This window comes from Amblyomma maculatum, chromosome 6, assembly GCF_055883805.1.
Source record: "Amblyomma maculatum isolate TAMU_Amacu chromosome 6, ASM5588380v1, whole genome shotgun sequence".
NCBI classification, from domain to species: Eukaryota; Metazoa; Arthropoda; class Arachnida; order Ixodida; family Ixodidae; genus Amblyomma; species Amblyomma maculatum.
The window spans coordinates 26,448,508-26,473,395 of record NC_139349.1 but is presented as its reverse complement, the minus strand read 5'-3'; the positions used below and the strand labels follow the sequence as shown (position 1 = coordinate 26,473,395).

General features: G+C 43.9%; 1 long non-coding RNA gene across 2 annotated transcripts in view; it reads left to right on the top strand.

Annotated features, from left to right (window-relative positions):
• Positions 1-24,888, top strand: part of LOC146185296 (uncharacterized) — a 30,760-nt gene that overhangs the window by 580 nt on the left and 5,292 nt on the right. Inside the window, exons 2-3 of one of the 2 annotated variants that reach the window (XR_014707790.1) lie at positions 7,727-7,800; positions 20,079-20,216. This is a non-coding gene — a long non-coding RNA (uncharacterized LOC146185296). The remainder of the gene's footprint in view (positions 1-7,726; positions 7,801-20,078; positions 20,217-24,888) is intronic. The other variant, XR_014707789.1, reaches the window with a different exon arrangement.

The window sequence follows — 24,888 nt, the reverse complement described above, 5'->3', positions numbered from 1 at the left end:
TGCCTAGTTACACACTTTGCTTCTTTGTTTTTGTTTATGTGTTTCATTTTTATTGCAGCTATGCCACAGTACTTCTGTGCCTTGAGTGTGAGCTGTCATAAGCTTGGGGCTAGGTTCAGGCGTAGAATAATTTCTCAACAATATCTCTATGGGGGCGGCTTTCTAGCTTACATGATTATGCTAACCAAATGGTCTTCGCCACGGACTGGTGAAACCGAGGACTGTCTCGGACGTCGAACTAAAGAAAACGAAATGCAAACCCCCCGTCAGTGGGGTGAGTTTGATGCATCTGCTAAAACTTCTACTGCGTTGAACAACTCGAGAACATTTCGAAACTTTAATATTACATTTTTGGAAAGTAAACATTCTCTGAATTGTTTCTACTGCTTAGCTTTGGGCCATTGAGAACCAAAAAATAAAAGTGTCTGTTTCGAAGAGACGAGCACTATTATACTACGAAGTTTTTATCCACCCAATTTCCCTTCATTTCCTCACAGAATAATGAAAACGCCATACTGCAGGGTTACTGAGGTTACGGTAAAAAAAACTTTCATTGGGCCCTCCGTTTGTTCTCTCTACTATATTTAGAATCCACATTCATTGCCTTACCTTACAGCCAGCGCGCCCTTTTGCTGCTTTGTAAAAGCATGCCGAGTCTACTATCTCCTAAAATTGTGTCGATACTTGCGTTGCCTGCAAGGAAAGGAAACCCATTTCAGCGCTTCTTTCGAGAAGAACGTTAAGTACAATATAGTCATTAGGCTGGACAGCAACCATAGTTCTGCATATAGAAAGTAACAAAATTTTCATAAAGAAAGGTGTTAGGCAAGGAGACACAATCTCCCCAGTACTATTCACAGCTTGTTTAGAGGAAGTATTCAGAGACTTGGAATGGGAGCAGTTAGGGATAAGGGTAGATGGAGAATACCTCAGTAATCTGCGATTTGCTGATGACATTGCCTTGCTAAGCAACTCGGGGGATGAACTGCAAATAATGATTGATGACCTAGACAGAAAAAGTAGAAAGGCAGGCTTGAAAATCAATATGCAGAAGACTAAGGTAATGTTCAACAGCCTCGGGAAGGAACAACAGTTTACATTAGGTAGCGAAATACTGGAAATAGTAGGCGAATATGTCTACTTAGGACAGGTAGTAACCGCAGATCCGGACCATGAAAAGAAAATAACAAGAAGAATAAGATTGGGATGGAGCGCATTTGGCAAGCACTCGCAAATTATGACTAGCAGCTTACCGGTATCGCTCAAGAGGAAAGTATACAACAGTTGCATCTTGCCTGTACTCACCTATGGGGCTGAAACGTGGAGGCTAACGAAGAGAGTTCTACTTAAGTTGAGGACAACCCAGAGGGCTATGGAACGAAAAATGGTAGGGGTAACATTAAGAGATAGAAAGCGTGCAGAGTGGGTCAGAGAAATAACTCAAGTTACCGACATTCTAGTGGAAATTAAGAAGAAGAAATGGACATGGGCAGGACATGTAGTGCGAAGAGAGGATAACCGATGGTCGCTGAGGGTAACAAACTGGATTTTAAGGGAAGGAAAGCGTAGCAGGGGGCGGCAGAAAGTTAGGTGGGCGGAATAGATTAAGAAGTTCGCAGGGGTCAAGTGGATGCAGCTAGCACAGAACCGGGTTAAGTGGAGAAATATGGGAGAGGCCTTCGCCCTGCAGTGGGTATAATCAAGCTGATGATGATGATGATGATGATGATGATGATGATGATGATGATGATGATGATGAATCATTAGGCCGCGCACTGACGCCTTTTATTTTATCGTGTCTCAGTTGTAACATATGGAGAGGAGAACCAGTGCCAACAGGGTTCCACCTCATGGTCATCGGCCGTGTCACATGAGAAATGCTCCGCCTTTGTCATCCACGACACCTAGATCGCCAGGAATATGGAATACATCGTCCTGCCCCTTCATTCGTTGGAGCCAGCCTTCGTCGGCTAGCGCAGCTAAACCGTAAAACTAGTTTGTGCGAGCGAATGGCACCATGAGCAAATTTCGCTCAATGCCATAGACGTCATTCTTAATGACTTAAGTCCTTCGGAGGAGATGACAAAATCAAAAGAAAATAAAAAAAAATTATTTTAATGTGTGGTCCGAAAAAATAGAAAAAGAGATGAATTCAAACATACAACTCCGCTGAGTTGAACGTCAAGCGTTAGGTGAGACATCAGGACAGCGTGGAAAACTTGGGATGACTCATTGGATTATAATCGCTCTGCAACCATAAGCAATCGCAGACTTGGTATATGCGACCGAACTGATATTCTATAAAATCTTAGTGGAAGCGGACGGTGGTGGTCTTGCTTACGGCAAGTTTGCGGAAAACGGTTGTTGTGGTTCAACTAGGCTCAATTTATGACGCATTCGGTTGGGTGGAACGAGAGCAGAGGCGCCGAGCACTACAGAGCAGTACAGGAGCACGCCGAGCGAGGGTGTAACTGTCCTTCCACGAGAACGCTTTCTGCGCGTCAACAGCAGCGCGCCACGACAATTTGACCGCACTTCCCTCCCCAGCATTCTACACCTGCCCGCAGGGGCGGCAGTTGCAACCCGAGGGGAGGTCAACGCTCCGTAAAGAATCGCTTGTTTTGTATGCCTTTGTTCTCACAGCACGGCGCTCTGCCTCCTTTTGCCCCTTAGACGCCAGCAGCGACTCTCAAACATGCATACAGCACCTGAGCAATGCTTTCCGTTCGCCGATGACCGACGCTTTGCAGCCGCCATTATGAGCATCACTGACTCAAGAGAAAAAAAAAAGAGTCATGGCGCAGATACGACGCTTTATGCCATGTGACTTCCTCTATGCTCGCTTTAGACGAGGGAGCTGCCGGGAGTGTACTCGGGTGCTCTCAGCTGAGGAAAAGACCTCCTCATCTACCTTTGGAAGCCAGTGATTTTACTCCTGCACTCCCACTTCAGGGCGCCCGCTTGTCTGAGAGCACTCCCACTCGAATTGGCCATTAGTTTAGCGAGCGGAAGCTCGATTTAACATAGCCAGACACGGGTTGCTGTGGCTACCTGCGAACGTCAAGAAAACGCAGCGCGCGACTCCTTTTTGGCTGCCTGAGAACCTCCAGGACACCACAGTCGGGTCTGGACGACATGAAGGTGTCGATGGCGTATTAAAATGGGATATCACGGGAGGCGAACCAAATAGCCAGGGGTGGAGGTGGAAGGAGGGAAAGGGTAGGCAGGGGACTAAAAGGCTGTGTGGCATTGTGTCGGGCAGTGATGCATATTTGTGGAGATATTTACCGGTTAAGTTTGGCATCAGTGTGAAGAAGCATAAGAAGAAGCAAGTGCGCAAATTAGAAAAACAGGCGAGCGCCACAGGCTCTTCGCGCCACACCTGAGCTCGATTAATGGCATCAGGTAACCTTCACGAATACCAGCAGCAGAACTGACGCTCTGAAAGCAGCTGTATTGTTTGGCCATGTTCTATTTTTTTTTTTTTTTTTTTGCTATAGATGAGGAGTTGGGACAATTTATATTGGTCGAGAGAAAACATTGAGATTTATTATCAGCACGACATTGAGGTCATGATTGCTGAAAGCAATCTTTTTATATTTTGACGTGTTTCGCGCCGAATCCTTTGAACTGGAGCAACTGTAATAACCTCGTGTTACAGCTTACGAAATCATCCCAGAATAGCTGACGCTTCGCGAACAACGCTGAAGGCTGGAGAACAGGTACCTTTTCTGAGAACCTGCTTTACATATCGGCTCTGTCTGCCGTTCAACCTTTTCAAACGCGCGTCCGCACGAAGGAATTTCGAGTAAGTAGAACTAAATTAAATGCAGGTATTCGGGCTCTCCTGCTTACTCAGCGAGAACATTTGTAGCAGGTCTTCTCCGGCTTATCATGTAACAAGCTCTTTTCTCGAAAGGTTGCTCTCCTCACGCTTATAGCCAAGATGAGTTTTATTCTTTCTCTCAGTCTTTTCTTCGGTTCCTTCAAAAAGGCAAGGAGTTTGTAGTATATATAACAATCTTCAGCCAAGCATTGGTTTCCACAGCGGATGCAGACGTTCACCTTAACAAGCACGCGAGATCATTCCATGGAGGTGGGCAGAAAAGAATCCTCGGATCGCAAGTTTCAACAAAAATAATGAGCGTTGCGTGCGAGTGTTGTTAGCATTCCTTTAAATAAGAGGATTGCCTCAGTGCATGCATCTCTCTTGATTTCTTTTTATTTAACTTGTAAAAATTTGCAGCCAAGTTTTGTGTTTTGTTTCTCATGTTTTATGTAGTGCGAATACCAAAGCAATGAATACCTTAAGGCTGGTTCCCACTGGAAACTCGCGGAGGTCGAGTGACAGGATTCGTCACGGACGGGGCGATTAGTCACGGAGGGGGAGACTCGAACTAATCGCCAGCAACCCGTTTGAGGGTAGTTTGAAGGAGTCGCTCGCTGACCAATTTCTTGCGACACGACTTCAAGTCGCAACTACTCAGTCAATCTGCAGCGCTTCTACCTTCTGCCAAGACGGGAAAATTCGAGTACCTGCGCGCGTGTGCACGATCGACTTACCAGTTGTTGGGCACGGCTGCGAGAGTGAAGCGTACTAATTCGAGTTTGTACTCGTATTCTTGGTCATGTGCTCAACGCTCGGGCATGAGACGATTTCGCGATATGCGATTTCGCGAGACCGCAAACAACAACGCACACACCATCGCCGCTTCCGCCTTGGCTTTGGTTGTCGAAACATCGCTAAACACGGGGATAACCATAAGGCCTTCTTCCGCGCTTATAATTTCACATATTCATAGCCGAAATCAGTTCGAATTGATCTACCGCGTGCGCGGTAGCAGAGGTCGTAAAGGCGCGAAAGTCGGCTCTTCGTTCAAATCTCGTTCCGAGGGACGGTTGTCGTGAAGCGAGTTGCACGCCGGTGTGAACACTCGGGGTTGATCGGCGCTTATCGTGGGTCCCCCCTTCCATGACGAATCGAGCCTCGCGACCTCCGCAAGTCGCCAGTGTGAACCAGCCTTTAGACATATCAAGCTTTCAGGTGCACTGCGCCAGCTTTGAGTATGAATGTTCACCGGCAGCGCCGATTTATTCCCTGGTTAATACGTGATACCTATTGCACCTCAGGCTCGCCTAGTGAGAACGAAATCACATTTCAGCAGAGTTTCGACATCATTACCGCCTTTATTTCCAGCACCACGTCAGAGTACCACACCAGACAAGCCTGAACTCCTCCTCCTCCTCGCCCACTCTAGATATCAGCGCACACACGGCAGCGTTATTTCTTTTACTTTGAACTTACAATCCAACTCCACAGTGTCGAGATGTCGCGTTTTATGCATCCCCTTCATTCGCACAAAAAATTGCAGGCTCTCAACCAAGGTCTTTCTACCTGACTCATGTTCACCCGTCTTGTCCACCATGTAATCAGCGGCACTGGCCTCCATGAAACTCAGAAATGTCTTGTTCAGGACATCAAATTCAATAAAATATTTTATTCTTTAATTATCTCTCTCTCACATTATCTCCCTTACATTATCTCATAAAGATATACAAATTGGCCACCTTCTACAAAGCGTCTCTCTAAATCCTAACACCAACTTCTATACAGCGTGTTTACGATACCGTCTTTATTCTCCCTATATGCTCTTTCATTAATCGTCACTGTGATCATCAACTTGCTTGTCTATTCTCCCTACAGCAAGGGAAATGGATTCTTTCCAGGCTCATATGAATCCCATCCCACTGCACTTCAGGTCCCACTACACCCATTCGTCTTCATCCTCAGTATCGCACCAATTCCCCACAATATGACCCCATTATTTTACTCTGGACCAACGTCTCTTTCTAAGAACGTTGCTCTGGATGGAGGCAGGCACAGGCTGCGCAACACACGCTGCCCTTACACAGTCACATAGTAGCGTACACCGACACCTCCATATGCGGATCTATAAATGCAGCAGCTGTTATCACACACTCCCCCTTTTTCCCTGACCCACTTTATTGGACCAGTCGTCAATACAAAGACCCATAGGACAGTACTACATTCTAGGTTCTCTCGATTGTGCTGCAGCTATGCGGCAAATGTGTCGAGAGAAAGTATGATGTCCCATTCATAAAGAAGACCGTGTACTACTTTCAAAATATTTCTTCAACAAGCAAATGAATACCTTCTTTGCTTGAGCACCGGCACAATAATAAAAAGCCCGGAGCCGAAAACAAAACCTTTTGAATCAACATTACTCAGAGATTGAAGACCGAGTCTTGGAGACTACATTTTTCGGGTAGACTACGAGACAAAAATTCTAACTTGTACAAATTCGAGAAGAGCTGCACATTCAACGCAGGCGAATGTCCTGGTTGCAGGATAACGAAGGATTTCCAAGACCAGCTCTGCTTCGGAATACTTCTTCACGACTCATTCCTGAAGTAATCTCTCCTCCGGATGTGTTTACTACTCCTGGTCAATTTTGTGGGCCGGCATAAACGGAGAAGTTGCAAGGCAAGAAGCAAAAGACAGCTGGCGACACACCCTATTCCACAGAGAAGCCCTGGAAACACCCGTAAAAGCTGTAAACGCCACTAAAGCACATAAGACCGCGAGACACCCCAAGGTTGTGAACATTTGCGTCGCATTTCGATTCGCAATAAAGCCTCCTCCTTCGCTTGGATTGCACTCCTGAGTTCGTAAGCAAAGTAAAGTTAACTTTTTAAAGGATACCCGTAGCTATCTGAGCAGGCAAGCAATAAATACCTTTGATTTGTGTGCAAAACTATACGGCAGAACCAGTCCAGCAAAAAAAAAAAAGAAAAGAAAGAAGCTTTAAAAATAAGAGAGTTTCTTTCCTTAGTGCATACTAGAGTGAATATTATGGCAGAAGCAGATATTTTACAGCCATCTTCGCATGTGAGTAACTTTCGATTGGTATTACAAGGAGATAACGAGTTCTTAAACTGTAATCTTATTTACGGCTTTCACAACGCCTTGCAAAAACATAGCAAATGCACCTTGATCAGTGCAAAAATCTTCCTTTTTGACCCATCCCATAATTTTTTTTTTTTAGTGTCAGCTTTGCCTCTTGAGCTCAGTTTGTATGGGGCATTCTAGATCCCCGAGCATGAATCACAGGAGCTTCAGGTTGAACTCGAAGTATGACGAACAGTCTAAATTCAAAAAATTAATTCAAAATATTCTGTGCACAAAGGAAATGACCGGCCTGCCTTTTCTTGTTTGCAAAGGGCCGTGGCCTATATTTTGAAGCGATTTCTAGCAAGACATGACGCTGGTTGGAAAGTGATGACAATAGTGAAAGTAGGGAAGATTGCACCAAATATGGTCTGCGTAAAGAACTATAGCGCCTGCTTTGTATATATGTATAGAATATGATTATTATGTTACCACACCTACGATTTCAAGTTTGAAACAACTATGCCAATACAGTACACATGTTTTTATACCGTCATTAATAAAACCAACTCTACCAGTGACTTATTTCTAATTTCTTCAGAGTCACCTTATGATCGTCTCAAAGGCAGTAGTCATAGCCGCTAACATCTTTCAAGTGTAGGCGTTATCTATCAATAATATTAGAGTACAGAGGGCACGTAAATATCATTTCAAGATAAATGTTTGCAGAGGGAGGTAATGTGCAAACCTAAGGGCTGGTTGCCTAAGAGATGGCGAATCTGTTTACAAATTCATACATTTCCTCATCGTGCACAGGACCCACCTGATTCAGCATCACCATCTACAGCTTAAATTAACACTCGCATGGCACTCCACCCCCAGCGGCAAAGGTAAAGTTCCAAAACCTTCTATAGCGGCAAGCTCGAGTTCGATCAATAGAATTTGTGCGGGTGGCCTTTCTCGATGCAGAGCCTGGCTGAAGGGGACATCAGATGCAAGTGGTAATAACGTATAGGAGTTGTCAAAAGAAATTGAAGGCAATGTTAGGGGAAAAAACAGTAGATTCGGGTAGGGAAAAATCTGTAAATTCGTTGTCATTATTTCATGCATTTTTGAATGGATAATGCAGACTACTTTTCGTAGCTGGGATCACTTGCACACAAATACAGCTAACCATTGCACTTTGCTCTTGAAGAAATCAATAAAAGGAAAACAGTATAAGCGGCAGTTTTAGAACCCATGGAGTCAAAACTGTATCCATCGAAATACGCAGCACTGATTTCCACAATGAGGCATAGAACACAAATCGAGTACTCTGTAACCTTAGCATCATGTGCCTATGAAGATCAGCTGTTGCGGAATGCAGTGACAGCAATGCAGCGCCGCAGCATAGTTGACGACAGGGTTCATGGCACCCGGTATGATCAAGCATGAAAGCAGAGTTCTATGGAATCTGCTAAACTCTGCCGCATCGCGTGGTATTGAAAGCAATATGTTCGAGAACAACGGACGCTGCAGCGTTAATCATGCGCGTGGCGGCGCTAAACGCACCTGCCAATCCAGGCAACATTTTGGACGATTCCAGTGAGCTTTCTATTTATTTAATCTCCGCCCACGAAAAACGACACCGTGGCCGACTGTAAGCATGAGTCGGTCGGCCGATAATATTCGAATACTTTAAATCGTGCTCACATGTACGCCGAGTATGTTTTGGGTAAGCACTAGTAGATCAGTTTAGCAAGCTGAAAAGGAAGATATGGCATGGCATGGCATGGCATGGCATGGCATGGCATGGCATGGCATGGCATGGCATGGCATGGCATCGCATGGCATGGCATGGTATGGTATGGTATGGTATGGCATGGTATGGTATGGTACGGTATGGTATGGTATGGTATGGTATGGTATGGTATGGTATGGTATGGTATGGTATGGTATGGTATGGTATGGTATGGTATGGTATGGTATGGTATGGTATGGTATGGTATGTACAACTTTAATAAAATGCCGGCAAACGAAGGTTCAATGCATCGTGCCGCTGGCCAAGCGTCGACCCGGGGTACGTCCTACTCTGCATTACCTAATTCTTGGCTCGTTTGTGGAAATAATTCGACATTTGCACACCGAGTTTTAATGCCGATGAAACATGATAATATCTTTATTTACGCCAAAGAAATGTTCGTCATTTATGTGCTGGGCTTTAAAATAAAAACTTCCATTCACGCTCACTGCTCTGGCAGTTCTTGTTTACCACGCAAGAACAGCCTGCATGTAAGACGGGATGTGAGAACCGAGCTAAAATTCGTTTTAAATGATAGCAACATATAACAGGTTTTAACTGTTTAAAATGATAGCAACGCAGATCCGGACGATAAACAGGAAATAACAAGAAGAATAAGACTGGGATGGAGTGCATTTGGCAAGCACTCGCAGATTATGACTAGCAGCTTACCGGTATCGCTCAAGAGGAAAGTATACAACAGTTGCATCTTACCTGTACTCACCTATGGGGCTGAAACGTGGAGGCTAACCAAGAGAGTTCTGCTTAAGTTGAAGACAACCCAGAGGGCTATGGAACGAAAAATGGTCGGGATAACATTAAGAGATAGAAAGCGTGCAGACTGGATTAGAGAAATAACTCAAGTTACCGGCATTCTAGTGGAAATTAAGAAGAAGAAATGAGCATGGGCAGGACGTGTAGTGCGAAGAGAGGATAACCGATGGTCGCTTAGGGTAACAAACTGGATTCCAAGGGAAGGAAAGCGTAGCAGGGGGCGGCGAAAGTTAGGTGGGCGGATGAGGTTAAGAAGTTCGCAGGGGTCAAGTGGATGCCACTAGCACAGAACCGGGTTAAGTGGAGAAATATGGAAGAGGCCTTCGCCCTGCAGTGGGTATAGTCAGGCTGATGATGATGATGATGATGATGATGATGATGATGATGATGATGATGATGATGATGATGATGATGAACAGGACAATGTTAAAGAAAAGGAAACATCGCCCGTTTTTGTTGGCGCACATTCCTGCTAAACCACGCGCTCAACCAAAAGAGTTTTGAGCCATCAAATAAATTAAGCAGGCTTTAAATGATTCTAGAATACTTCACGCAGAAAAGAAATTAATAATTAAAATTGTTTCAGAACCAACGGAGAATACAAATTACCGGTGTGCAAAACAAAATTACCTTTTCAAGATGAATAACATCTCGAACACACCCTTCACATCCACACTCACACAAACAATGCGAGAAGTTATTCCTCTTCGCTAGCAGTCCTACTTCGGGCTTCAGACCAAGTTTGCAGCTTTCTTCTCTGACTGGTTTTCGGTCTAGTTCTGAAAAGAACCGGCCGCCAGTTTCATTCACCGCCAGGGGATCCAATTATAATGCCACCACCCGAATGCCATGCCATCTAGAAGAGGCTGCAAATATTTCTTTTATCCAAGCCCGTCAGCGCCATGAATGATTGACCGTAACGATCGACGATGGCACTGGGAGTAATTAATTTCGCCGAACAAACGAGGCGCGCACCAGTCATTTTCGCTGACAACGCGTGTTTCACGCATTTCCTGCAATGGCACGGCATGAAGTACCCAAAAAAGAAATGCGCGTAATGACCATGCCTTAAGCTGGGTCTTTAGAAAAACTGGCGTTCAAGGTCTTCGGATAGATCTGTATCCAGCAACTTTTGCTGACCCAATTGATGACTCGGCAAGCCGCTTGGCTGCCCCTGTAGACCCTGTATCTTTTCGTCCTTGTAGTTGTACCCACATGCCTCAATGCGCCGATATCATTACTGCAGTCTACTCAGCCACATCGTTCTTGATCGCATTAGCTCTAAAGAATAACTTATGGCTCGCACTGTGAAGCAAGCGCAATAAATTAGTTGCAAGGAAGAAAATTAATAATCAGAAGCTTAAATTGGGTCCCACTGTCATTAAAAGAAGGCGGGGTTTGAACTAGCCTCAATGCCTACTTCAATCATGCTCTTGAAGCCAGCACTGCTTATAGCTGCACACATTGTCGCAATAGCAGGCATAATCTTTAAATCCCTGCGATGCAAATGTTAAAGGTAATCGACTATAAGCAGCAAGGACGTTGTTAACTTATCAAGACGATCCAGTTGAAATACAATTAGCTCATTAAAAAAGCGAGACTGCAAGGACGATGAGAAAATACATAATAAAGTCACTGATCGACTAAAGCCCCTTTTTTAACTTCATAATTTCGCGTAGATGAACTAAATAAAACCATAAGGCAGGCCGTCAAGCAGGTTTATGCACACCTACAAACCAGGCACAAAAAAAGTACGGACGTTTATGCAGTGTTAAGAATAAACACTTCAAGAGCCATGTATGGCCCCAGTAACGCTCTTCAGACATACACCTTGAAACAAAATGGGCAGGCGTTACAGTGCGCAAACTGAATAAAATTTTAACATATTTTTATTCATTAAGAATTTCATCCCACAATCGCTGTACTCGTTGGAAGGTATTACTCCGCGAGGGCGAAAAGTCGTTGAAAGAAAACAAAAAAGGAGATCTCTCGCGCTCAATTTACTATATTTCTGGGAATGGGAATGCTTCGAAAGCTCTTTCATGTCTAATCATTGTTGCTATATGCTTGAACGTGAGGTGTTTGAAAAGTTAATTAGGGTCTTCTGAAATGATCTGAATTGGGTTATCTTACAGCAGTTAAACTTCTCAGTTGCACAGCAGTCTGTATATATTATTTTTACTGTCTTTGTTTTTACCAGCGAAATAAAGTTTTCTCCTGCTAGAATTTCTTGCGGAGAACTCGTCGTTCCATGCAGGTAACGAGTTTTCTCTTGGTAATGTCATTTTACTGGTGACGTTACACTAAATCTTCTTTGTAGCCATCGAAAGCTGTTCTAAACTAAAAGAAACACGTTCAAATTGATCCTAAGGTTACAGGCTACAGTTCACTGGCTGGCGGTTTTCCGTTTTCTTGGAGAACATTGTTTCTGCACCCCGTTTGCCCTCCTGCTGTTCAAAAAACAGTAATAAATGGAATAGAGTGGAGGTGGTTTAATACTCTCTACCTTCCCGTGGTTCGTGATCGAGTTGAAACACATGTGCAATATATTTCTAAAGTAATTGTATGAAACGAACATCACTGTTGCTCTTAATAACAAGGTGCAATGGTCGCACCGATCGATAAGCAAGTATATTTACGGCCCCTTTCACTTTAGAATATTGTGCGTTAGAATTTTGTAATAAGAAGTGTCATGCTAAATAGCCACGCAAGCAGTAGGCATAACTGAGTTACCCACCACCTGACTTGAATTTGTATATATTACAGGCTGCATTTAAAATTAGCAATAACAGCGATACTTTTCAGCGTAGTTTGCAAGTGTGTATATATATATATATATATATATATATATATATATATATATATATATATATATATATATATATATATATATATATATATATATATATATATATATATATATATATATACTTACAGAAACGCTCTAGACGTTTCACGTATAACCTGTCGCCCTATCAAACATGTTGCTTTATTTTGTATGAAATATGCTGATAGATCTCGCCAACCCGCGTACTTTAGCAGTTTAGCAGAACGCATATTTCATTTTCGTTGTTTCGCAATAGGGTAGTTAGGCCCGTTCAGCCGAAGACTCGTTGTCTTACCCTGGAATTATGGAAAACGTTCTTTAAAAAACACGAATCTGATTTCGCATCCAAACTATGAACACAAACGTTCCTTTAGCTGCGTTCAGAGTGATGTGACACCATTTAGTTTCCTATCTGCAAGTACTAGATAATCAAACGTTAGATACGAGAGTAGTAGTCGGTCTAGACGTGGCCAGAGCTTTCGACAACGTTGACCACTCAGCCATACTAGAACGCCTAGAAGCTTCAAAGTTAGGTAGAAATATATTCAATTACGTCAAAGACTTTCTTTCAAATAGAACATTTATTATCTGCGTAGGAGGGAAGGAAAAGAAAGGAATAAGACTTGGTAACAAAGGTACTCCCCAAGGCTCGGTCCTATCACAAACACTCTTTAACATATTGTAATGATTGACCTCGCGAAGAAACTTGCCGATATAGGACTCAACCACACATTATACGCGGAAGATCGCACCGGCTGGGTTGTCAGAGGCAGTGATGCGCACAACAAAAACAACCTCCAAACAGCCATCGAGTAGATTAGGTCCTGCTTAAACCGAATTGGACTGAATTGATCTGCTGATAAATCAGAAGCGTTCTTCCTCGGTCCACAAAATAGACAAAAAAAGCCCCAGGAAGACGGAATGCCGCTAACAGTGAACAGGGACAAAATACCCTCGGTGAACACAATTAGAGCGCTGGGTCTTCGGACAGAGTCGGAAAAGTAAGAACTTCGAAACCATACAAAACCTCGAATCAAGCGCAGATCAAACATGTAGGCTAATCAAAAGAACATAAAAAAAAACGCAGGAATAAAAGAGATGAACCTCTAGAGACTAATTCATTACTTCGTAACCAGTAAAATCACATACGTGTCGCCATATCTACGGCTAGCCAAAGCAGAAAAGAACACAAGTGAAACACTAATGAGGAAAAATGTCAGAACCGCCCTGGGCCTACTTTCGCAGTTCATACACATCCGGCCAGGAAATTTTCCAAGTGGCAATTTCAAACACAATATACGAGCACATCGAGGCTACCAGGCTCAAAGCTAGGCTTCGAGCCTCAAGCAAGGCTCATATATTCACGGAGGGTACCCCAACTGACATACGAAACAAAATATCATTCCCACTTCTCCCAATGAACAGGCACTCGGTGCACAATGAGGGCAGAAGAAATGATAGAGTGAAAGCTCTACAGAGATAAACTAGCGAACAGGTGTAGCGTGGCTCACACAGAAGCGGCGGAATAGGAAAGCAGAACGGGCTTCGTAGCCCTGGCAACCATGCAGAACGAGGACCCAGTCTAGTGCTGCAGCATTCGAGAGAGGGACAGCTGGACGCAGCAGCGGCTGAGAAAGTGGCCATTGCGCTGTCCCTAACTGAAGAGAATGTAGGAGTGATTATAATCGATTCTAAATCGGTTGTCCGAAACTACAGCGCAGGTAGGGTGTCTGCCGAAGCATTTAAAATTCTGGCTGCCGGACCACCACCAGTGGAGCTAATTAACCTCCTCTGGACTCTGGCCCGAGAGGGGCTGCGAGGAACCGAGACAGCGCACGCACTAGCCCGACGACTCACACACTGGGATACCAGTGCGGTCTCGTCGAGCAGACGGCGCCTTCAGAGCGAGGAGCTGAAAGCATATCAGGATATTCTAAATCAACACAGATTAGGAAGACGACCCTGCCTTGAGCAAGCAAATGACTGAGCAGAAAGGAAAGAGTCACGCGTAGAAAGTTGCAGACGGAGGTTTTTCCCATCCTTCTCGCACTAAGCGGATGGCATCTGGTGATACAGGACCCGCGGTGTAAACATAGCAACAAAATTACTGACATGGCACACTTGTTGCGCATATGCTCTAGCTACAACGAACCAGACAGGAATATGGAGTCCTGTGAGGAAAATCAGCCAGAACGAATAAATTCGAAAGAAAGTGATCCATCGCGCAGTGGAAACGGCTGATTCCAAAAAGATTCCACCCTGCTTAAATGGGACAAAGATGAAAGCGCTCAAGACTAATTCTTCATTGCCCTCTTTCCTTGATGGGATGAATAAATGTTATTACACACATCCCATTTAGCTTCAATCTGTAAGGAAACTTCGAGGCTATTTTTCAATGAAAATTTGAGGCGACGACAACGTACTTCCAATTGAATTTCGTTCATTGTAAGCGTAAGTTTGTTTGTTTTTTTTCTGTTTGTTTGTTTGTTGTGTTTAACGTCCTAAATCGACTCAGGCTATGAGAGATGCCGTAGTGGAGGACTCCGCAAATTTCGACCACCTGGATTTTATAAACGTGCACTGACACTGCACAGCACACGGTCGCCGTGCTTTTCGCCTCTATAGAAAAGCGGCCGCCGAGACCGCGATTTGATCCTGCATCCTTGAGAACAGTAGTCTAGCGCCGCAACCACTGCGCCACCTCGACGGGGCTGTAATTGTAAAGGAGGGCGCAGTAGCTTTCTCACCTTCACCACTTAGAATGTAAGCATAGGTGTTCATCGTAAGGGAGGAAGATGAGAAAGCTACTGCGCCATCATTTCTCTCACAAATGAACCAAATAATGACCTTTAGGCATTGACAATATCTGTAACAGTCCCTTAATGTCTCCGATTCATAGGGGGGCGCAGGAGGGGAAGATGGCATTAATAACGCTCATACGTTCGCTCTAAGCGTAATCCTTAAGCAAGCTCCTACTTTTTATTTCCCACTAGTGCAGCTTCTATAGAAAGCCGAGTCTAAAACTTTTCACAAAACGGACGAGGACTTGGCCTCTTTTAACACGAGTCTCGACGAGTGTATACAGCGTTTATGAGTCTACTACTAGATTGAGCACTAAAGTGTTGGTTAAGAAAATTATGCGAGCTTATACCAAGGCATCAATATAGGTAATGGAAAATAGTGAAGCTCTAAAAAAGGATTTTTCTTTAGCAGCAATATTTTCAAGCTGAAATAACTCGCACAGACAACAAAGAAATTAGGTCGCAAATATTAGCTCTACTCCACGTGCTCATAGCACATTTAATGTCCCTTGTTTTACTCCGCGTGTAGCATTCGAAAGAACTCAGAGATCATTGTGGTTTAGTCATACAAATATCATGCAGAAAAGATAAGTTAACATTCTAATGATTTTGAAACTGCTGGATAGACGATAAGTAACGACTCCAATTTCACCGAACTGGAACAAAATAATGTTTAGCGTTACAACGCAGGTAGTACTTGCGAACAAAGCAAAGCGAACTATGTTCTCAAAATTTATTTAAATTCTCGAGACGCCTTTTTTTTCACACGAATTGAATTTTGATTACATTAGCGCACTTCATTGTGCTCACACAACCAAGTGAAATCGTCGGCCATGGTTTTGCAAAGGACAAGCTTTATCAGTGTCACTCCCTAGGAAAGGTTTCGGACAGTGCATGAGATTAGATTCACAATGCATAGGAGCACGGCGCCTTATCCCTTCCTGGTCGCCCTTCCTGGAAGCATCGGCAAATCATATTCTGTTGGCCCACTGCCAGGCATAAAAAGCTTCGGTTAGTTTCAAACGCTTGCTCAGAACTACGTTATTTTTACCCTTAAAAGGTAGCTTTAATAGCGACCGCTCATTATATGGAAACACATATGTGCTGTGCTAACATATAGTTCTGTTTACTGGTGATCCATTCCCATGAGCTGCTTTCTCCAAACCAAGCAGATAAAAGTGTCGCGAGGCAAGAAACGCTTTATACCAGAGGGAGAAATCTGCACTTTCTTTAAGGCAAGAGCTCTCTCATGAAGCAATAAACATTAGCGCATTCTATTGTTCCTCACAAAACTTTTAGCGACAAGAAAACCCTAATTCATGGGTTTAATTTGAATATATGCAATATAGAGCGCCTTGCTCTTCGCCGCCATCAAAAAGCGGCCGCCGAGGCCGGGAATTCAATTCCGCACCCTTGGAAACAGTAGTGGAGCGCCGTAACCACAGCCCCAAAGGACAGCGGCGAAAGTGCGGATACGTCCTCTTAAAGGGAGGCGTATCCGCAACCGCCAGAGAGATCCTTCATTTAGAAAATTACAGCGGCACTCTAGTACGCAGACTGCCATAGCGACCCAGCGTCAACGATCTTCGGCGGCTCAGTTTTTGGGCAGTCTATCACGAAAACTGGCAGCTTCAATGGAAGAAAAGTATTCCCTCCAAACATTTTTGTCGCGGCTCCGGAGGTCACTTCCAGAACAAGGAACGAATGAAACTTAAGCAAGAAAGATGCACCAATGTGGTCGTGATTTATGATTCTTGTATACTGCAGATTCGTGCGGCTTCCGCTTAACAAGATACGCATCTTCTTTTTTGTTTTTCTACTGCATCATTCTGTTAACTGGTGCTGGATGTTTCCTCAACGTAGCTTCGGCGTTACATGGGCCAAATGTTTGACAATCTGTCTACAAATGCTGCTTCGACTAACGGGAGGTGACGAAAAGAGGGGCCTTCATTCGCACGTTGTGGGCGTTGACATATGACATGCCGGTAGTTTAGATCTTAGAGTGTTTAGCTCAGAAACTATGAACTTGGCAGAGGTATGATTACTGTTTTTCGAACTGTAAAGTGAAAGCGCGTATGCTTATGTTTTGATAATATGTAACAGATGTTTTCCTTTTTTATACGTACTGACTGATACACATTCATTCAACGGATTTCGCTCATTCTTTTTTCCCTTTTCTGAACTCCTTGTAGATATCTCACAAGTCTTGCGTGAATATAATATGTTGACAGGGGAAGAATCAAGGTGATTGGTATCGCTAAAAAAAAGTTTGAAAATACAATTTATTGGCCCTTCTGTTTTGTGTTGCGAAACGATTGCTCTATAACCTGCGGATTGTTTGAGGAATGACACAATCATTTAAACAGGAGGGTATTATAACTCGCAAAGAGAATGTGAAACAATCCTTCGTCTATTTGGTTTTACAATATGCCACATAGACGTTTTTAACATGGTGGTGGTTATCATCCAATGATGAGTCTTAAATATTACCTTATCGACGCTATGCAGAAGATTCAGCAAGAATAGATCCACTTTATTTACAACAACCTCGGCCTCAAGCTCATCATCCAGAAATCAATTTTTTTTCTTTTTCTGCAATGATCATTGTACGGCAGTTCAATTCAAGGCGAGTTACGCCCATAGCACGCTACCTAAGCACGATCCACAGTATAGTTTAGATTAATGTTGCTAGAAGGAATGACGACTGAAGCGCGTTTAAAGGCTGCGCGGACAAGTGATTTCCAGCACTGAAGCACCCAGTCTCAACTGAGTATTTTTCGATAGAACGTACATAAGTAGTAGAGAATAATAAAATAAAACAAAGAACGGCTAGGATAACAGCGCAAGACAGGCGTGAAGGGTATTCGCGAAAGCTTATGAGAAAGCTCGATGTTTACTGCGTCGTCACGCTCCAGGCAACAAATACATTTTTTATTTTATTTCGGAATGACCTGGGAGATTTTTTTTCTACACGCCATCCCGCAAACGATTTCCCGCGGCAGTTCATCCTGCCGCCTTAAGCAGCCGGGACGCAAGCAGCATGTCGGCAGCGAACTTCTTATCTCGCGGGCATAGACTTCAAAGTACTATAAACTTGGTGTTTCTTCTCTTTCTGGCAGGGCGTTTATCAGCGCACGACGAAAGAAACCTTCAGATTGCTATAAACGTGCGCAGCATATACAAAGAAAATCGATGATACTCACCGCATTCCTCTTGTCAACGTTTCAAGATGCGGTTTATCAGAAAAGGCAATGTTTAAAGCCGCGGGCAAGTTCATCGTTAGCGCGGAGAGCACCGCTGCCAAGGTCATATTCTTGTTATTCAGACAAACGAATATTCCCTACGGTTCAAAGTCTAAATAGTTATCGAGGCAACCGTTTGTTCAGGCACTTCTTTTGTTTTCCGTGACAGTTGATGTAGAGTTATCGGTCACATTGTTCCATGAAGGATCTTTTCCTTTCCTGCCTTCGTTAGCACTAACCTGTGCGAAAACCATATTTACAAATCTGACGATGCAGTCCCGGTAAATCTGTAGCCTACTATATACAGCTTGTCTAAGATAGGAGGAACCGGGACGTAAGCATCCACCTGAACTGAGGTGGTTTGTGTTTGGGGCTTGTGGTTTGTCGGTTTAGCGTCCCAATACTCCTCAGGCTATGAGAGACGCCGTAGTGGAGGGATTCAGAAATTTTTACCGCCAGCGGTTCATTAACGTGCGCTGACATCGCACAGCACACCGGCGCCTTGCTTTTCGCCTCCACCTAAATGCGGCCGCCGAGGCCTGAATTTGGTCCCTCTCTGTTTGTTCAGCAGCGGAGCCTTATTACCACTGAGCCGAGGCGACGGGTCTCTATTATATGTCATTTTGCTCAGTCACGCTCCTGTCAAAACAAGCCCTTTGACATTTGTTGTACTCTTCTCACCACCGGATAGCGTACAAGATTAATAACGAACGAAGCAGATTTTTGTTTGGATTAAGCCTATACCCTCTCCGATTTAGAGATAAGAAATAATAAATGATCTAGAGGAGACTTGTACATTCATTCTCGCGCCTCAATATGCAGCTATTAAAGCCAGGATACTATACCGACATCAAAAGTAACGGCATGCGCCAATGTCACTAGTCACTGCGTGTGAATAGGTAAGTCTAATTACACTTAAGAACCCGGCCTATATATCCCTAACACATTTATTGTACCAAAGTAATTTATTCTGATTTATTAGAGTAATATACCAATATACATAGCTTTTGGCGGCCAGTGACTCGTGAAAGCGAGCACGAAAAACTTAAAAATATATATAGCCTGGAATTTGGATTGCTCTTTATGAGTCTTTTTTTTTTTTTTTTTTTGTCGATGACGCTAATTTGTTTACAGAAAAAAATATTCGTCTTGAGGAAACCTTCAGCGAGGTTCTTATAGTTTATAATGCTGCAAGTTTATTTTTGCAGAGTTTGCTTGAGAGCTCGCTGGTACATGTTTTCAATGCGGAATCCCTGGTAACGTAACATGTCGGGAGGACAAGAGCGTGTCTTGTCTTCTTACGTATTGCCGAAAAGGATTGCGCTTTGAAAAAGGTTATTTTTTCCCATTCGATCTCAGGAATTTTCTCTCTCTTTGACAACTAGATGCTTCTGACAAACCACTGAGCACGGAAATAAAAATGGAAATCTTTGTTTTTCTAGTTTTTTATTCACAAACCTTCAAAGCGTGGAACTTTTATTTTCTTCGCAGATTGTTCAGGAACTTCAAAGCTTCTAGCCAAATGAAGAGTATTTCATCACAGCTTTATTTTCATCCATTAGCTATACCCCCATACCATTGCCACAGCGTTCAATCACGATATGGGACGTTATTTACGGCAGGCACACCCATCGATTATGCGTAACTTCCCTAAAACAAAGGGCGATTTTCGAAGGCCCGGTTATAATGCGCGGAGGAAACTGCACCGACCGTATCCTCTACGCTCGCCTTCTCCACATTTCAGGTTTACGCTCTTCGATGCCCAAAAGAGCACTTACCAAACAACTGACATCAGCACGTAGATCAGCGAACGCTGCGTGCTAGAGAAATCTTTATGTTCAATATATTTTTACTCTGTATACCACCACAATGCATTTTCCTGGTGAGTGAAGCACATCATAATAATGGAGCTTCTTAAACTTGCCTCACTTCTAGCATCAGAACATCAATCATTATTTGTCTGCTGTTGGGACGCCCGACGCTTATGAATGAAAGGTTAAACGTAGAGATCTGTTCTTTTTTTCTTTTGCATGCGATACTATTCAGCCGAGGATGGTAATCAAAGTATGCTTCACCAACTTAATTCAACTTCCAGGATTAGCCAACATCTCCAAAGTCGCTCGGCTCTGTATACATGTTTTAGAGAAATCTTTGGTATCCTTCCTGGGAATTTTGCTAGGTCGACTTCACCATTGAAACGCATTGGTGCGGTACTAATCTCTTCCCGAAGCTATTCTACACATATAAAATAATGTTATCATTCGATAAAGAACTGCATGGAGTGGAAAGAATGGAAAGAGGAAGAGGGCTAAACGACACTGCCAGCGAGCGTGCTTCGCGCTGTGGCCGTTTACACCCGCTGGTTAATCTGACCGGCTGTGCCCTAACCACTGCCTTTGTCAGTCTCTGTGGCTGATCAGTGAAATCTTTCGGAAGCGTTGTAGTTGATGTCTATTCAACGCAGTCAGTACGGTTTTCAGTGGGCGTTGTTCTACTTTTTAGTCTATTGACGTGACAAGAGAAAATGTCGATCTGTATTCCAGAGATATAGTACTTCCAGAGTACCCTGTTATATGAAATGGCATGGATTTCCCAAAGTGTATTACTACAAACCTAAATATGTAGACCAGCACTGCAACCACGAGAAGGTAACAAAGGCGAACATCAAGAAACTATAAAGATGAAAAAGAGCTCATAAATACAGATCGAACAGCAAGTGCTGCACGTAATAGCTCCAGTCATCGCACAAAATGAGTCAGTTTATTAATCCGAACTTGCTCTTCTAAAGCGCAATCTAACCATCCAGATCAACTAAAACTCAGTCTTGATCCCTAGCTCGCGAATCGAGAGGGTGTTTTTTCTTTAATATAAGCAGCAAAATAAAGTAAGCATACAGAAAAGAGAGATGGAGTTATTGTCATCTCCTCGTCCTATATGACAGTGCTTGCTTTCAGTTATGTTTCATCCAGCCCACATGGACTCACTACGGCCGCATTGTTCTCACTGATTGTTTTCTTTACTGTGTTCGGAAGCTAAACACGTTATCTATTTACTTCTATGTGACTCGTTTCTAAAAGTAATAACAATTGAAGACTGTCTCCTGCGTAGGCGTTTCCCGAGTGCTGTAAACTTCCAGAGCTTCCATCGATAATCCTGTTTGCTAATATCTCAGCACGAAAAGTAACGCCGTGAATAAAGGGCTTGCAATGTGCACACCTTCGTCGATTTTGTATTATTTGGGCGCGATGCAAAAAAGTAAAATATACTTTGAATTACATATGTGCAAGAACTGCGTTGTAAGCTATTACCGTGAATTGAGCTGTGCGTTATCGGATAAATCATGCTTCACAGCATTTTCTTGCATCGCGTAGAAACATTGAAATCAAAAGTGCATAGAAATGCTGCGAGGGCAAATTGAAGTTATTCTGTGCTAGCCCACACTTTTTGTGCTAGCCCACACTTTCATCTTTCTACCAATTACGAAGGGGCATCACGGACGACGACGAAATAAAATGAAGAGAAATTAAATGACATTTCGCTTACAGGAAGTAGTGCAAACGAGTTCCTGTGGATGGCGCAAGACTAACGACTCGAAAGCCATTGGAGGCATCATTCCTCTACACTAGTTACAGCTTGCATCAACACAAAGACTTTTTCTGAGATTTAAATAGGCATGTGTTTGAAATCTTCCATAAATAAAACATAAAGAAAGAAAAAATTTATAAATATAGCGGCGAAAGTACAGTTTGAGAGGTTTGGAAAGGAAGATTGTTCGAGATCAATTACCATGCGTGTACGCTTTCAAACTAAATTGACAGTGCAGATGAACAGCAAGATTTTACGACATTATCATAAAGCAGAACTCAGAAGGAACTAATGCTGCAGAGTAAACAAGACGAGGGAGAAAAATTAAGAATGATAATATCAGGAAACAGCAGTTATATACTACATGATAGCCGTGTATTAATATATTTTCTGGTGCATATGGTTTGTTCTTGGATCGAGCCGGCAACTTATCGAGAACCATAAATCTTGAAAAATGCGCTTAAAGAGTCAGAACGTCTGGCTGAAATCTAAAAATTATTCCTACAAGTTAAGCAGTTAATTTATTTTTATAGTCTATACCTTGTCTACTATATTTCAAATCTTTCTTCTCTATTTCTAATATCGTACATCAGGGAGGTATGCAGCTAATTACAGTACCAGTTGCACAGCTTTTAATAGTAGAGGCTCACGTAGGCTTGAGGATGTATGCATGAAAGAAAAGTGAGTGAGTGAGTGAGTGAGTGAGTGAGTGAGTGAGTGAGTGAGTGAGTGAGTGAGTGAGTGAGTGAGTGAGTGAGTGAGTGAGTGAGTGAGTGAGTGAGTGAGTGAGTGAGTGAGTGAGTGAGTGAGTGAGTGAGTGAGTGAGTGAGTGAGTGAGTGAGTGAGTGAGTGAGTGAGTGAGTGAGTGAGTGAGTGAGTGAGTGAGTTAAAACAGCAGTGTCTCTGGAAGACGGCCCTGTTATTGCGGTCAACGTACTTTGAACAGCCTTTACTGATAACGCTCTTACTACGGAACGTCTTCAGACCACTTCGTCTGCGCCCTATTGCGGCGCCAAAAGCATCAAAAGGTGGACGTTTTGCGATGTTTCCAATTCTACACCGTCCTAACGTGCTCGCGAGGCGCGTGACGGTGTGGCTAACAACAACTATGAGATAATATTAAGCAGTACGCCTGCTTGTCGCAGGAAAAGCGTCAACACTGGAGATATCCTTACGTGCAACCTAATGTAGTTGAGATGAAAGAATTGGCGGCATTAGGAAGTGGTTTAATTCGACGCCAACGCCACTTAATGCAAGATTCAAGTCATAAATATGGTAGTAACCACTCAAGCCATTCTGGGAGAGCCAACACGCAAGAATAACGGCTTCGCTTTGAGCTCTCACTGGAACTATTCGAGGCACTGCAGCAATTTGTTTTCGCTGCACTCTTAACCATCCAGTCAGGTGGGCTTCATAGTCAAGTGGGCTTCGGTGGTCACCTGACGCCTAAATTTGCAGCACCTGAAAGTAATGAGCTTTTGTTGTTTAAGGATACAGCATAGTTTTTTGTTCGCAGGAAGGCGTGTTGTGCATCGACGGTAAGCCGTTTTCACTCAATTGTTAATTATCCTTTCAACATTTACGTGTTCTAGCAGGGATGGGATAATATCGTAAAGCACATGGTGAAACACTTTTTCTAAGTCTACATACATAATTGCAACAAGTGCCTGCGTATCATCACATGCGCCTTCTGTATGTTCGTAATACTGAATCCCTTAAGGCGGAGTCACACTGCAGAAACACAACAGCGACATCAACCGAACAAGTTCGCCAAACAAGCCGCCAACAAGTTTCCGAACCAACTTGTTGCCCAACAGCATGTCACACCGCAGAAACAGCAGGGAAGCCGAACAGGTTGCTGCAGTGTTGCCTCGGTGTGACAGTGTTCAACCAAACAAGTTAGCCAAACAAGCCGTCAACAAGTTTCCGAACCAACTTGTTCCCCAACAGCATGTCACACCGCACGAACAGTCGGGAAGCCAAACAGGTTGCTGCAGTGTTACCTCGGTGTGACAGTGTTTGGCAACCAAAACAAGCAGGAAACAGTGTCCGTCAACGGTGTTCGGCCTGTTCGCTGGCCGAGCGAATTTCCGGACGACAACAGACCAACCAAAGTACTCATATTTGAGCTGATTGACTCATTCCTGCGAATTTCCTACTTGGAGATACGGTTTTCTTTTTTTGCAGAGTTTCCATGCAAACCATTTTCCCCGTTGTGGCGTCTCGCAGGCAGCGCATTCACCCGTTGGCAAGGGCACGGACGGCGCCTCCCGCGGGTGGCGATGATATGCGCTGCTGCCTGCCAGCCGTAACGTCGGCGGCTGACTTAAGGCGGAGTCACACTGCGGAAACACAACAGCGACACCAACCGAACAAGTTCTCCAAACAAGCCGCCAACAAGTTTCCGAACCAACTTGTTGCCCAACAGCATGTCACACCGCAGAAACAGCAGGGAAGCCGAACAGGTTGCTGCAGTGTTGCCTCGGTGTGACAGTGTTCAACCAAACAAGTTTGCCAAACAAGCCGTCAACAAGTTTCCGAACCAACTTGTTCCCCAACAGCATGTCACACCGCACGAACAGTCGGGAAGCCAAACAGGTTGCTGCAGTGTTACCTCGGTGTGACAGTGTTTGGCAACCAAAACAAGCAGGAAACAGTGTCCGTCAACGGTGTTCGGCCTGTTCGCTGGCCGGGCGAATTTCCGGACGACAACAGACCAACCAAAAGTACTCATATTTGAGCTGATTACTCATTCCTGCGAATTTCCTACTTGCAGATACGGTTTTCTTTTTTTGCAGAGTTTCCATGCAAACCATTTCCCCCGTTGTGGCGTCTTGCAGGCAGCGCATTCACCCGTTGGCAAGGGCGCGGAGCTTCTGCAACGGCGCCTCCCGCGGGTGGCGATGATATGCGCTGCTGCCTGCCAGCCGTAACGTCGCCGGCTGACTTATTGCGCCGGGAATTCCCGT